We start from the raw sequence: 12,475 nt of genomic DNA on the forward strand, positions 1-12,475 counted from the left end.
GCGATATCAGCCCACTGGCAGTGATCAATGTGACAGGCACCAAGAGATTTCTTTAGGCAGTCCTTGTACCTTTTCTTTGGTGCACCTCTGTCACGGTGGCCAGTGGAGAGCTCGCCATATAACACGATCTTGGGAAGGCGATGGTCCTCCATTCTGGAGACGTGACCCACCCAGCGCAGCTGGATCTTCAGCAGCGTGGACTCGATGCTGTCGACCTCTGCCATCTCGAGTACTTCGACGTTAAGAATGAAAGCGCTCCAATGAATGTTGAGGATGGAGCGGAGACAACGCTGGTGGAAGCGTTCTAGAAGCCGTAGGTGATGCCGGTAGAGGACCAATGATTCGGAGCCGAACAGGAGTGTGGGTATGACAACGGCTCTGTATACGCTTATCTTTGTGAGGTTTTTCAGTTGGTTGTTTTTCCAGACTCTTCCAAAGGCGCTATTTGCCTTGGCGAGTCTGTTGTCTATCTCGTTGTCGATCCTTGCATCTGATGAAATGGTGCAGCCGAGATAGGTAAACTGGTTGACCGTTTTGAGTTTTGTGTGCCCGATGGAGATGTGGGGGGGCTGGTAGTCTTGGTGGGGAGCTGGCTGATGGAGGACCTCAGTTTTCTTCAGGCTGACTTCCAGGCCAAACATTTTGGCAGTTTCCGCAAAACAGGACGTCAAGCGCTGAAGAGCTGGCTCTGAATGGGCAACTAAAGCGGCATCGTCTGCAAAGAGTAGTTCACGGACAAGTTTCTCTTGTGTCTTGGTGTGAGCTTGCAGGCGCCTCAGATTGAAGAGACTGCAATCCGTGCGGTATCGGATGTAAACAGCGTCTTCATTGTTGAGGTCTTTCATGGCTTGGTTCAGCACCATGTTGAAGAAGATTGAAAAGAGGGTTGGTGCGAGAACACAGCCTTGCTTCATGCCATTGTTAATGGAGAAGGGTTCAGAGAGCTCATTGCTGTATCTGACCTGACCTTGTTGGTTTTCGTGCAGTTGGATAATCATGTTGAGGAACTTTGGGGGGCATCCGGTGCGCTCTAGTATTTGCCAAAGCCCTTTCATGCTCACGGTGTCGAAGGCTTTGGTGAGGTCAACAAAGGTGATGTAGAGCCCTTTGTTTTGTTCTCTGCACTTTTCTTGGAGCTGTCTGAGGGCAAAGACCATGTCAGTAGTTCCTCTGTTTGCGCGAAAGACGCACTGTGATTCTGGGAGAATATTCTCGGCGACACTGGGTATTATTCTATTTAGGAGAATCCTAGCGAAGATTTTGCCTGCAATGGAGAGCAGCGTGATTCCCCTGTAGTTTGAGCAGTCTGATTTCTCGCCTTTGTTTTTGTACAGGGTGATGATGGTGGCATCACGAAGGTCCTGAGGCAGTTTTCCTTGGTCCCAACAAAGCTTGAAAAACTCATGTAGTTTGACATGCAGAGTTTTGCCGCCAGCCTTCCAGACCTCTGGGGGGATTCCATCCATACCTGCTGCTTTGCCACTTTTCAGTTGTTCGATTGCCTTATATGTCTCATCCTGGGTGAGGACCTCATCCAGCTCTAGCCTTAGGGGCTGTTGAGGGAGCTGGAGCAGGGCGGAATCTTGGACTGAGCGGTTGGCACGGAAAAGAGATTGGAAGTGTTCTGACCATTGGTTGAGGATGGAGATCTTGTCGCTGAGGAGGACTTTGACGTCTGAGCTGCGCAGCGGGCTTTGGACTTGGGGTGAGGGGCCGTATACAGCCTTTAGAGCCTCGTAGAAACCCCTGAAGTCGCCAATGTCTGCGCTGAGCTGGGTTCGCTTGGTGAGGCTAGTCCACCACTCATTTTGGATCTCGCGGAGTTTGCGCTGAAGATGGCTGCATGCACGACGGAAGGCTTGCTTCTTCTCTGGACAGGACGGCTTTGTAAGGTGAGCCTGGTGGGCAGCTCGCTTCTTTGCCAGCAGCTTCTGGATTTCCTGGCTGTTTTCGTCGAACCAGTCCTTGTTTTTCCTGGAGGAGAAGCCCAGTACCTCTTCAGTGGATTGCAGTATACCATACTGGTGTCATTCATAAATTTACTAAATGCATTGTCATCCAAATCAGTAGCATACATGCAAAGAGTGCAGTCCAAATCCCTGCATCACAACACTGGCAACAGGGTAGCTAGGGAAGATAACAACCCTCCATAACTGCCCTCTGTCTCCTGTCATCAAGCTAATTCTGTATCTAATTGGCCAGCTCATTCTGGATTCCATGTTTCCGTGACCTTCTGGGACCTTCCGGGACCTCGTCAAAGGGCCTATTGGCATCTATGTTGACGGCATCCACTGTCCTGCCCTCATCAATCTTCTTGGAGAAGGAGTTAATGCTACAGATCTTTGTGGCAGTTTTCCATAAAGTCAGCACATAGTCAGCTGCTGATTACAACTGTTTGCCAAATTAAATATTTTTCCCCTTTCATTGAAATGGATGCTTATATGCCCCCACTCCAACCTAACCCTAAAAAACTTAAAATACAATTAGAAACAATCTTATATAAATTCTGCACCACACAGACAGATACAATTATTCTCTTGGTTGAAATCTGCTGCGAAATGATAAGAAAATAACCTCTCTGTAAATCTGTTGCAAATCAATAGCAGGAAGTGTGGCAGAATGCTACCACAGTGCTATACAAAGTTATTTCCTATTTAGCAGGATATGGAAATTAAAATCACGTTTGTAGATGAAATCCCCAGCAGTGGGAGCAATAAATAAACATGGGCACAGCATTCGGATGAGCAGCCCCAGAACCATATACTGTTGTAGATGCAGTACATCTGATACTTAAATTCCCATTATAGTACCATCTGCTTGGTCACTGTCAGTCACACTCTCTTACAGCAAACATGTCAAACTCTGGCCCGCAGGCCAAATTTGGCCCGCGATATAATTATATTTGGCCCGCAAGATCAATCAAAAATGTATTAGAGGTGGCCCGCTGTCCGCCGCGCCAGTATAGCGCATGCACAGTAACCGCTGTGTCCCAGGGTGAGAGAGAGAAAAATCCTGGTCCTTGAAAAGTAGTGGTGAGTGGTTTTATAAACACGCTGTTGTGTCCCCCCGCCTACCCCCCCACCGCAGCGCGGCCTGGCCGGTGTCAGGGGAAGCCAAGGCCGCTTCCCAGCGCCCGGAACCCCAGTGGCACAGCGTTTTTTGGAGCTGCAGATGGAGTTGGGACGCCAGAGGGAAGATTGGGGCTCCCCGCTGGGTGATGGGGGCGCCGGCCGCCCTACGCCTTCCCACCGGTGCCCGGAGTACACGTGGAGAGTGAGGCAGGTAGGGTGGAAACCCCCACCAATCTCAGGAGTGGCGTGGGCTGGATCGGGATAAGCCGCGCTCACCTGCTCCTCCACCACTGACCGGGATCCCAGCGCGGTCCTGAGCGTGGAGACTGCCCTGGAAAGGTCCTGGGACACCGGCACGGAAAGAAGAGCAGGGTCCGTAGAATATTACAGATCAGAAACAGGCCCTTCGGCCCTTTGACTCTACCTCGTGAAAACCCAACACTGGAGAAACTCAGCGGGTTAAACCGTATCCTTTATCCAGCAGAGAGGTACCTGACAATGTTTGGCCCTTGATCCCCCTCATCAATGTATGAGCGAAAGTCTGTGGTTCTCGTAAAAACACCAGAAGGGAGAAACTCAGCAGGTCAAAGGGGTCCGGGAGAAACTCAGCAGGTCAAAGGGGGATCCGGGAGAAACTCAGCAGGTCAAAGGGGGGTCCGAGAGAAACTCAGCAGGTCAAGGGGGAGGGGTCCGGGAGAAACTCAGAAGGTCAAGGGGAGGGGGTCCGGGAGAAACTCAGCAGGTCAAGGGGGGTCCAGGAGGAACTCAGCAGGTCAAGGGAGGTCCGGGAGAAACTCATCAGGTCAAGGGAGGTCCGGGAGAAACTCAGCAGGTCAAGGGGGGTCAGGGAGAAACTCAGCAGGTCAAGGGGGGTCCGGCAGAAACTCAGCAGTTAAAGGGGGGTCCGGGAGAAACTCAGCAGGTCAAGGGGGTCCGGCAGAAACTCAGGGAGGCCTGACCTCGCCAGGACCGTTGCCCACTCCCCCTCCCTGCCGCAGGCCGACCCGCGACTCACGGTGACAGGGCCGCTGATCCGCCGAGATGTCGCCCTGCAGTGAGAGCCGATGCCCCCACACTGTCGTTGTCCAACCCGATCGCCCGCAAACCCCACCCTCCCGCACACAGGCCTGAGTAAGTATTATGAACTTTAATCTCAGGATAAAACGATCTTCCAATAGTTTCATGTCACAGTGATAAATATATTCCTGGTTTAAAATGGTCCTGCACCTGGATACAAGCTCATTAGGCATAAAACTTGAAAAGTGTGTAAATCAAGGGATTCTGTACCAATGGAAAAAGGGCATGGCAAATAACCCTGCTAGAGTTCATGCCCACAATCAGTCACCCATTTGATTGTTTCAGGAATCATGTTATTCTCCCACATTCTCAATAGCCCTCAGATTTTACTATTCGACAGCACACTAGCAACATTTGACAAATCCTCTATGGAGAAATATTATTTATTGAATATTTTATTTCTCATTTGTTAATGCTTCTGGAAAGAGTTTATCCAAAACTATTATTAAACATTTATTTTAATAAGAAAAAGTTTAACATTACATATGTTGAAAGAAGAGAAAACATGCAGATGTTGTTGAAAATTTTCAATAAATATTTAATTCGGCCCTCGACTTAGTCCAAGTTTTTAATTTTGGCCCTCTGTGAATTTGAGTTTGACACCCCTGTCTTACAGTATCACTTACAAAACAAAGTGCTCAGCACAAAGTCAAATAAAATTGCTGGAGATACTCATCGGGTCAGGTAACATCTGTTGAAATTGATGGCAAATCTCTTATTCCTTGCACAGATGCTGTCTGACTTGATGAGTTTTTCTGTCTTTATTTCAGATTTCCATCAGCTGCAGTATTTTGATTTTTTCCTAAATGACCAATGCAAGTATTTTCAATGGCACTGAATTTAATACAATAAGAAATATTATTATAAGAAATAATAATAGGCCAGATCAGACAAGACCAACCTCCCTGCCAAAGTTGCTGCCAGGAGTCCCCAGCATATGGACTCAACTGGTCTGGAAACAGCTGGAAAGGTTTCAGCAGCAATATAGCCTCATCCTTGGGAAACGGAAGCCATCTTGAGAACACCCTCATTAATTTTATTGAGCTTTAAAATGTCTGACATTTTAAGATGTTTCTAAATGTTTAAGGCCAAATAACTAAACATCAAGCAATTATTATCTTGTTTTTAGTTGAAATTAAAATAGTTTAAAACACTGAATCAAAGTTAAAAAAAATAATTTTTAAATGTTGCTTACCTTTCCATTTTCCTCTGAATCCACAGGCATGGAATCCCCAACAAAATACTATTGACAAATGAAGTGAGCCAACAGTGGGGGTTAGTCTACAAGAGGCAAGTTGAGAGAGAGTGAAAACGTAAGAGTGAGAGGACAGAAATGGTCTAGAAGATTTTGTACAGGGTAGTGGAACAAAATGCGGCAATCACTCTCTCAACCCACACATGAAGCATGGTTGCTTGAGGACCAACCAATGGAGCGGTACCCAAATGTGAGTCACCACATTGTCTACTTCCAAAACAAATTATACACATATAGTCCATTAGGCCTCACAAATATTATATCCTTGTATATCAAAGCAATGACAGAGTGCCCTCAATTTTGGCAGGTCAAACTAGTCTTTTATTTCAGCCTGGTTGCATGTAACAATATGCTTGAGTAAGCCAGAAAAATCACTTTTGTAATGCTCAGATGGCATGAGGGTCAACATCAGGCTGGACTTTGTACAAGCAATTGAAAATACAGGCATTTGTAATGATAAATTGGGGCTGGCTGAGTTGTGTCACTCTGTGCTTCACAATCACTACTCCTGCTGCCTCTTTAATAACTCAGTCATCAGCTATTATGGACATTATTACAAAGTAGAACCCAAAGAGCTCCAACTAATTATTCTTTTATATTATTTCCTGCCAAATATTGCATTTAACTGGTAATATTAAATCAATCTAATGGTCAATGGCATGAAAGAAATATGCACTTCCAGTTTATGGGCTCCTGCAACTGTCACTTTGAGAGATAAATGGATTTTAACCCTAACAATACTAACCAATTGTATGCCTTTTGATATATTGGCCTGAAAATTATTGATACCTCTTTGACTGAACATTTGGAATACACTGAAGAGGACCATCAGGGCAAATGATCTGACTACTCCATATGGATGATGTACATTGGAAACATCAAGGACAGAGTTCACCGTATTCTGTACTAATATCCAGTTCATTAAATCTGATCAATTGGGAATATTGAATGTAATATAATCTAGTTTTCATTTCCAAACTATGGCGGATTCTTCAATAAACTGGAGCCGAGGAAGGAAGTTAAGTTTTACTGTGGAGGTCCAACATTAAATGGCCAAGGCACTTTGCTGGTTACAATCTTACAAATGATTATTGTTACCTCTTATTTGTTCAAACCTCAGCCAATGACTAACTCCTTCCTTGAAACTACCACTTTTTCAAGTACTTGACAGGAACCAAGATCCATGCAAGCAATTCCATGTCAATCGCAGTCAGTTAATTTTTCAGTTATGTCATTAATTAGCCAAAGCTCAATTTATGCAATGTTTTTCCAAAAAATATACTTTAATATGCAAATAATTATTTACAAGAAAACCATTCAAGACTTTTTTTTACATTCAGTGTCAATCATATAGATACATTCTCGTCAATGTATTTGCTATCTTGATTTTCATTGATACATTACAATTCTTATAGCATAAACCATTATTTTTACTTTTAAAAAGTTTGAACCAGAATAACATTTACCCTTGCAGTCTGACCATCATTTTTGTTATTTTTCACCTATCAGATCCTAGTAGAATTCATTTAACAGTGAGTTGTAGAAGTTTTCTGACATTGTACACTCCTATACAAATTAATTCACGACACCAAACATGTAAACACTTTTTTAAAAAAAGGTTTTCTTGTTGTTTTAGTTTTCACTAGTTTTCAGTTCCAGTTGGAACTGAGAGAATGTTGTACACATTTCCATTTTAAAAATAGTTTCAAAGAAATTCTAAATATTTTCACTTCTGGATCCTTCCAAAGGAGGTCTAAATATTCATGATTTTTTTTGGCAATCTCCAGTCCAGATTATTAATATTTTGAGGTTCATTTCACGAAAGCCACACCTTGGTAAATATCATGGACTCAGATGATACAAATTTCCAAAAACTTTTTAAGGTTTGCAGGGAGGAAATTAAGTATACTTTTATCTAACATAATATACCCACTGTTTCAACCTTATTTATTTATTGGTGGCATATTTTCCAGTCCTTTTTTTAAAAAATAATTCGCCTTTCCTATTTTTTTCCTGTTACCTCCCCATCCCCAAATGTTTTTGGCTTTCGGTTTCCAGTAACCCAAAGCCCACTGCAAGAGACAAGCCACTGTGTCAACAAAAGATCTTTATTTATAACGCAGGTGTGGATATTCCCGCTGCATCCCAGATGCAATTAATACCAAAGTACAACACAAGTCATGGCTTTTGAGCCTTCTGTCGCTTGTTTTCTTGCTGGAGTTTGGTTTGACAAGACCTGACGTCCGTTTGTGGAGCTTATGCGGCGGGGGTCGGGACTCTTTCGGGGTGGGGTGGTTCAGTATTTGAATCCGTTTTGAAGACAGAGAACCAGAATTTCTCCAGGATGTTTGGAGTTTCGATGGTCATTGACTCCAGTGTGCACATCGACCAAGGTACTTTTTACAGCTGACTGATTTGTTTATTAACTTGGTGTATGATTTGACCCCTGGAGAGTTTACACTTATAAGCTAATTAAATACACGAGTAACAATAAAGCTTGCAATTTTTTAACCTCGAGATATAAATCAGCATTCAGACCTTTGCCACTTTTTTACGGCTTGTTGGTAATAATTCCAAAGCTGACCTCAAAATCATGCCGTGTAATTCGAACCAATCTCCATCCAAAAGTCTGCACAAGCCTCGGAACCTCGGGTTATTGGAGCAGGTCCGTCAGCAGAGGGAGCATCGAGACCTCGGCGCTCCGGGGAGCTGGCTGGGGCTTTAATGTGTCCGATGCCGTCAGCCCATTACAAGACACGACCGACAGGAGTAACTTGCCCCAGGGGTGCACTCTTGCACGGCCATACCCGCCAGTGCTTCAGGAGTTCACTGGAGTGCCGCTCCAGGCACCTCCTTGTCGCCGTTTCCAGTGAGCTAAAAAAAAATAGCCCTGTGCACCTGCTTCTTTTGCTGCTTGAAATCAATCCTGTCCACATTAAATACCTAGGATTATCATTTAGGAAGCTCCAACTTTGTATTATTATTATCACAATTCGGATTAAATAAAGTTCGCCTCTCCCTGGGCTGTCTTTCAATACTGAAGTTGGTTCTGATGCTTGAAATCAACAGTTAATTAATTGAGCTGGTGCGGGTCTGAAACTGAGAATGCTGGAAGCGCCTAGCAGGTCCAGTGCTAACTTGTTTTCTGTTAGTTTCTAATGGAGTATCGAACCCTAATGTCACACTTTATTGAAGGAAGTTGACCTCAGGTGATTATACATTTAATTCTATTCCCGTTGTACAACATTTATTTCAAGTTACCGTATAAACTAATCTGACAACTAAATTGGTGAATGAACAGAAAGAAAATGATGCAAAAATAAACAAGTTGTCATAATGTTATGACAAAATAAAACATTCCATTCCACACGATCAAGTGCTTTTTCTGCATTAAGTGCCACAATCATTGGTTCGTTGGGCTGCATTGATCAAAGTAATCAGTCTAAGAATATTATCCAAAGCATACCTATTCTTAATAAAACCTGCGTCTATTTGCCAGTATTTTAGCTATTATTTTATAATCTACATTTAATAAAGAAATTCGTCGATATGAAGCTACATTCGATGGATCTGTCTTTCTTCGGGGAAAAAACAGCCAAAATAAAAGACTTTGGAACATTAAAAAGATTGGAAAAAATAGAGAATCACCACAACAATGGGAAAGAAGGATAAAAAAAATTGCCTAAAAAGTTATCTCGATTTCAGTATCCAACAAAGATCAAGAATGGCAGCCTCATGGTGGGGAAGATAGCAGAGCCTGCCCAATGTATTCAGAAGCAGGGGGCAAAAAAGCTGGAATTGTAACCCACCCAAAAGGTGGATGGGCTGCCCAAAACCTTGAAAGCACTGGACTACGGGCTCAGGAAAAAGCATAGATGCCACCAGAGAGGTGGCGACGCCAGTGCAACAGGGTGAGCCACACGAGCGGAGGGAGAGAAGGGTGGAAACTAACGTTAGCATCGGGAGTGGTGGCGGGTCAAAGGGAGGCACGGGAAATAATTATTCCGTGCCAAAAGACCGAGAGGAACAGGGAAAAGGTGCAAACAGCACCACAAAAGTGACCCTACCTGCAGAGGGGAGCAAACTTCGTGGACATCAGTGGGGACACAGCAGTGATGCGGATGACTTTGAGCCAGCGGCAGCGGGAGCAATGTGGAGGAGGAGGGTGACCTGACACCACTGGCAGAGAAGAAAAGCAGGGCTGAAAGAAAGAGGGACCAGAACCTTTCTTGAGGGATATTAAAAGAATGATCGAAGCTGTGGTGGAGGCTTGTGAAAACAGAATAAAATAAGTTTTAAAGGATTTGTCAAACAAAATGGGAGAATTATCAGGGAGGGTGGCTATGATAAATGAAAGAGTGGAAGATAACATGGAAAGACTGGAAAGAGATAGAGATACCTGGATATTAGAAAAAGAAAAAAATATGGGAAAGATTAAATGTACTAGAAAATTTAAGCAAAAGAAATAATATAAAAATAGTAAGGGTAAAAGAGGAGGTAGAAGGAAGAGACCAATAACATTTTTTAGGAATTGGATCCCAGAGATATTGAGGAAAGAGAAAATAGGATAGAGGGGACTCATCGATCCCCTCTTCCAAAACCAGGTCCAGGACAGAGACCTCACTCTGTCTTGATTAAGCTTGTGAAATATTGAGAGAAAAGATCCTGCATGTAGCAGCTATAGGGCCTAGAGAGAAGGATGGCCTTGCAGAATTTGAAGGGTGTAAAATCCTCTTTTACCTGGATTTAACTATGGTACTCTTTAAAAAAGTGCAAAGTTTAACAGGTCCTAAGAAACAGGGGAATTGGGTCTACCTTATTGTACCCAGCAACCTTGAAAGTATTTTTATCTGGGGGTGGAATAAATTTTTTTACGGAGACCAAAGAGGCACTAGAATATGTAAATACTTTGACTGCTGCCCCAAACAACTGCTAAGGGAGATGGTAAGAGAAAGAATTAAAGGAAAATGATCTTGTAAATAATGTAAATACTTCAGAAATAAGAACTACACTTTGTTTATCAAAAATGTTTCTTTTATATACAAAAAAGGAAAAAATATCCAAAATGTTCTTTTTACATGGCAGAAAGTGTGGGAAAATGTCTAAATTGGAGAGGATTTTAATTTTTGCCTGGATCTAGTATTGGATAAATCTGCAAAAAAAATGACAAGAGCTAGGGTGACAAAAACAACTTTAGCCCTCATGAAAGAGTTAAATCTGGTGGACACTGGAGACATTGGCATCCGAGGGAGAGGGATTATTCCTTCTACTCAAAACAACATGATTCTTACACCAGAATTGATATGTTTCTAGCGTCAGCCTAGCTAGAGGGAAGAATTGTAAAAAATGTAGAAAAGGCTATTATCAGATCATTTACCTTTGACTTTAACTACTGGCATACTAGACAAACAAGCTATGGTGTACAGGTGGCACCTTAATCCGTTGCTATTGAAAAAGCCAGAATTCTGTAGTTTAATTAGAGCTCAAATAGAAATATTTTGTGAGGCAAACTGTACCTCCACTGCCATCAAATTTCTGTTATGAGATACATTAAAAGCTTATCTGAGAGGACAAATAATTGGATACACTAAAGGCATTAAAAAGAGTATATGAGGGAGATCAATGAATTAGAACAGGAAATAACTCAATTGGAAAAGGATTATCAAAAATCAGGCTCTGAGAAAGAAAACAGAATGCTAATAAATAAAAAGCTCAAGTATAATACTATGCAAACATATAAAATGGAAAAAGCAATATTGAGATTCAAACAAAGGTACTATGAGCTAGGGGAAAGAGCCCATAAGCTATTGTCTGGGCAATTGAGCACAGAGGAAACTGCAAGGACAATTCATACAATCCAAAAAGGGGCAGACAGAATCTCTTATAAACTAAAATAAGTAAATGAAGCATTTAGGCAATTATATAAATGATATAAATCTGAATCAAAGGGTGATTTTGATGAAATGGAGGAATTTCTGACTAATTTGGAACTATCAAATTTAGAGCCTGAGGAGCAGGAAGGATTAGATACTCCCTTCTCCAAGGGAGAAATAGTAAAAGCACTGAGCTCACTACAGACGAATAAGTCTCTGGGAGAGGACAGGATCCTCCCAGAATTCTACACAGAATTTAAGGACCTGTTGATACCATTTTTCACTGATGTGGTGGAACAGGCGGCTGAGACCCATACTCTTCCGGAAAGTTTTTCAATGTCAATAATTATGGTAATTCCTAAAAAAGATATGGACCAACTAAAGCCATTTTCCTATATAGGCCAATCTCACTTCTAAACATGGATTATAAAATAATAGCCAAGGGTCTGGCAAATAGATTGGTTCAGTATTCGGCAAAGCTAATAAACACAGATCAAGTGGGGTTCGATAATATCAGTAGATTACTTAGTATAATATATCTGGCACAGTCAAGAGCGGATCCAAATATAGCCGTGACACTGGACATGGACTTCTTGATTAAAGTGATGGAAAAATTTGGGAAAACCATTCATAAATTGGCTCAAGGCACTATACCATAAACCTAAGGCCAAGGTTGTTACCAATGGCCAAATATTCTCAGATTTCCCACTGACTAGGTCCAGTTGGCATGGCTGTCCGGTGACCCCAGCTTTATTCATATTAGCCATTGAACCATGAGCAGAAGCCATTCACTGGGATCCAGGCAATAAGGGATTTAGAGTGGGCCAGGAAGAACACAAAATCAACTTACTTGCAGATGATGTGTTAATATATTTGTCAGAGCCAGGAGGGCCATTGGCCAGGTTAAAGACCATACTAGAGGATTATGGTAAAATCTCAGGATAAAAGAACAATTATGATAAGAGTGAAATAATGGAGTCAGATTTAGGAACAACAATTCCTGAATGATGCTGGTCTGACTTCTGTCGGGACAGCTTGACGGCAGTTATTAATATCAGATATAGGCTGGTGCAATACAATTTCTTGCATCAGCTATACCTTATGCTGAAAAAATTTAGATCAAGTTAAACCAGAAATCTCAGAAATGTGCTTTAGACACAGTGTAGAGACAGGAATCTTTGTACATTCAATCTGGATAT

General features: G+C 42.5%; 1 protein-coding gene and 1 long non-coding RNA gene across 2 annotated transcripts in view; one reads left to right on the forward strand and one right to left on the reverse strand.

The window, feature by feature from the left end:
* LOC138738900 (glutamate receptor ionotropic, kainate 1) overlaps positions 1–5,407 on the reverse strand; it is a 477,930-nt gene extending 472,523 nt beyond the window's left edge. The window contains exon 1 of the mRNA XM_069890069.1: positions 5,344–5,407. The gene's annotated coding sequence lies outside the window, so the exon portion shown is untranslated. The remainder of the gene's footprint in view (positions 1–5,343) is intronic.
* LOC138738904 (uncharacterized) overlaps positions 1–6,382 on the forward strand; it is a 60,564-nt gene extending 54,182 nt beyond the window's left edge. The window contains exon 4 of the long non-coding RNA XR_011341852.1: positions 5,370–6,382. This is a non-coding gene — a long non-coding RNA (uncharacterized lncRNA). The remainder of the gene's footprint in view (positions 1–5,369) is intronic.
* Positions 6,383–12,475: the final 6,093 nt, after the last annotated feature.

Source organism: Narcine bancroftii, chromosome 7 (genome assembly GCF_036971445.1).
Source record: "Narcine bancroftii isolate sNarBan1 chromosome 7, sNarBan1.hap1, whole genome shotgun sequence".
Taxonomy (NCBI): domain Eukaryota; kingdom Metazoa; phylum Chordata; class Chondrichthyes; order Torpediniformes; family Narcinidae; genus Narcine; species Narcine bancroftii.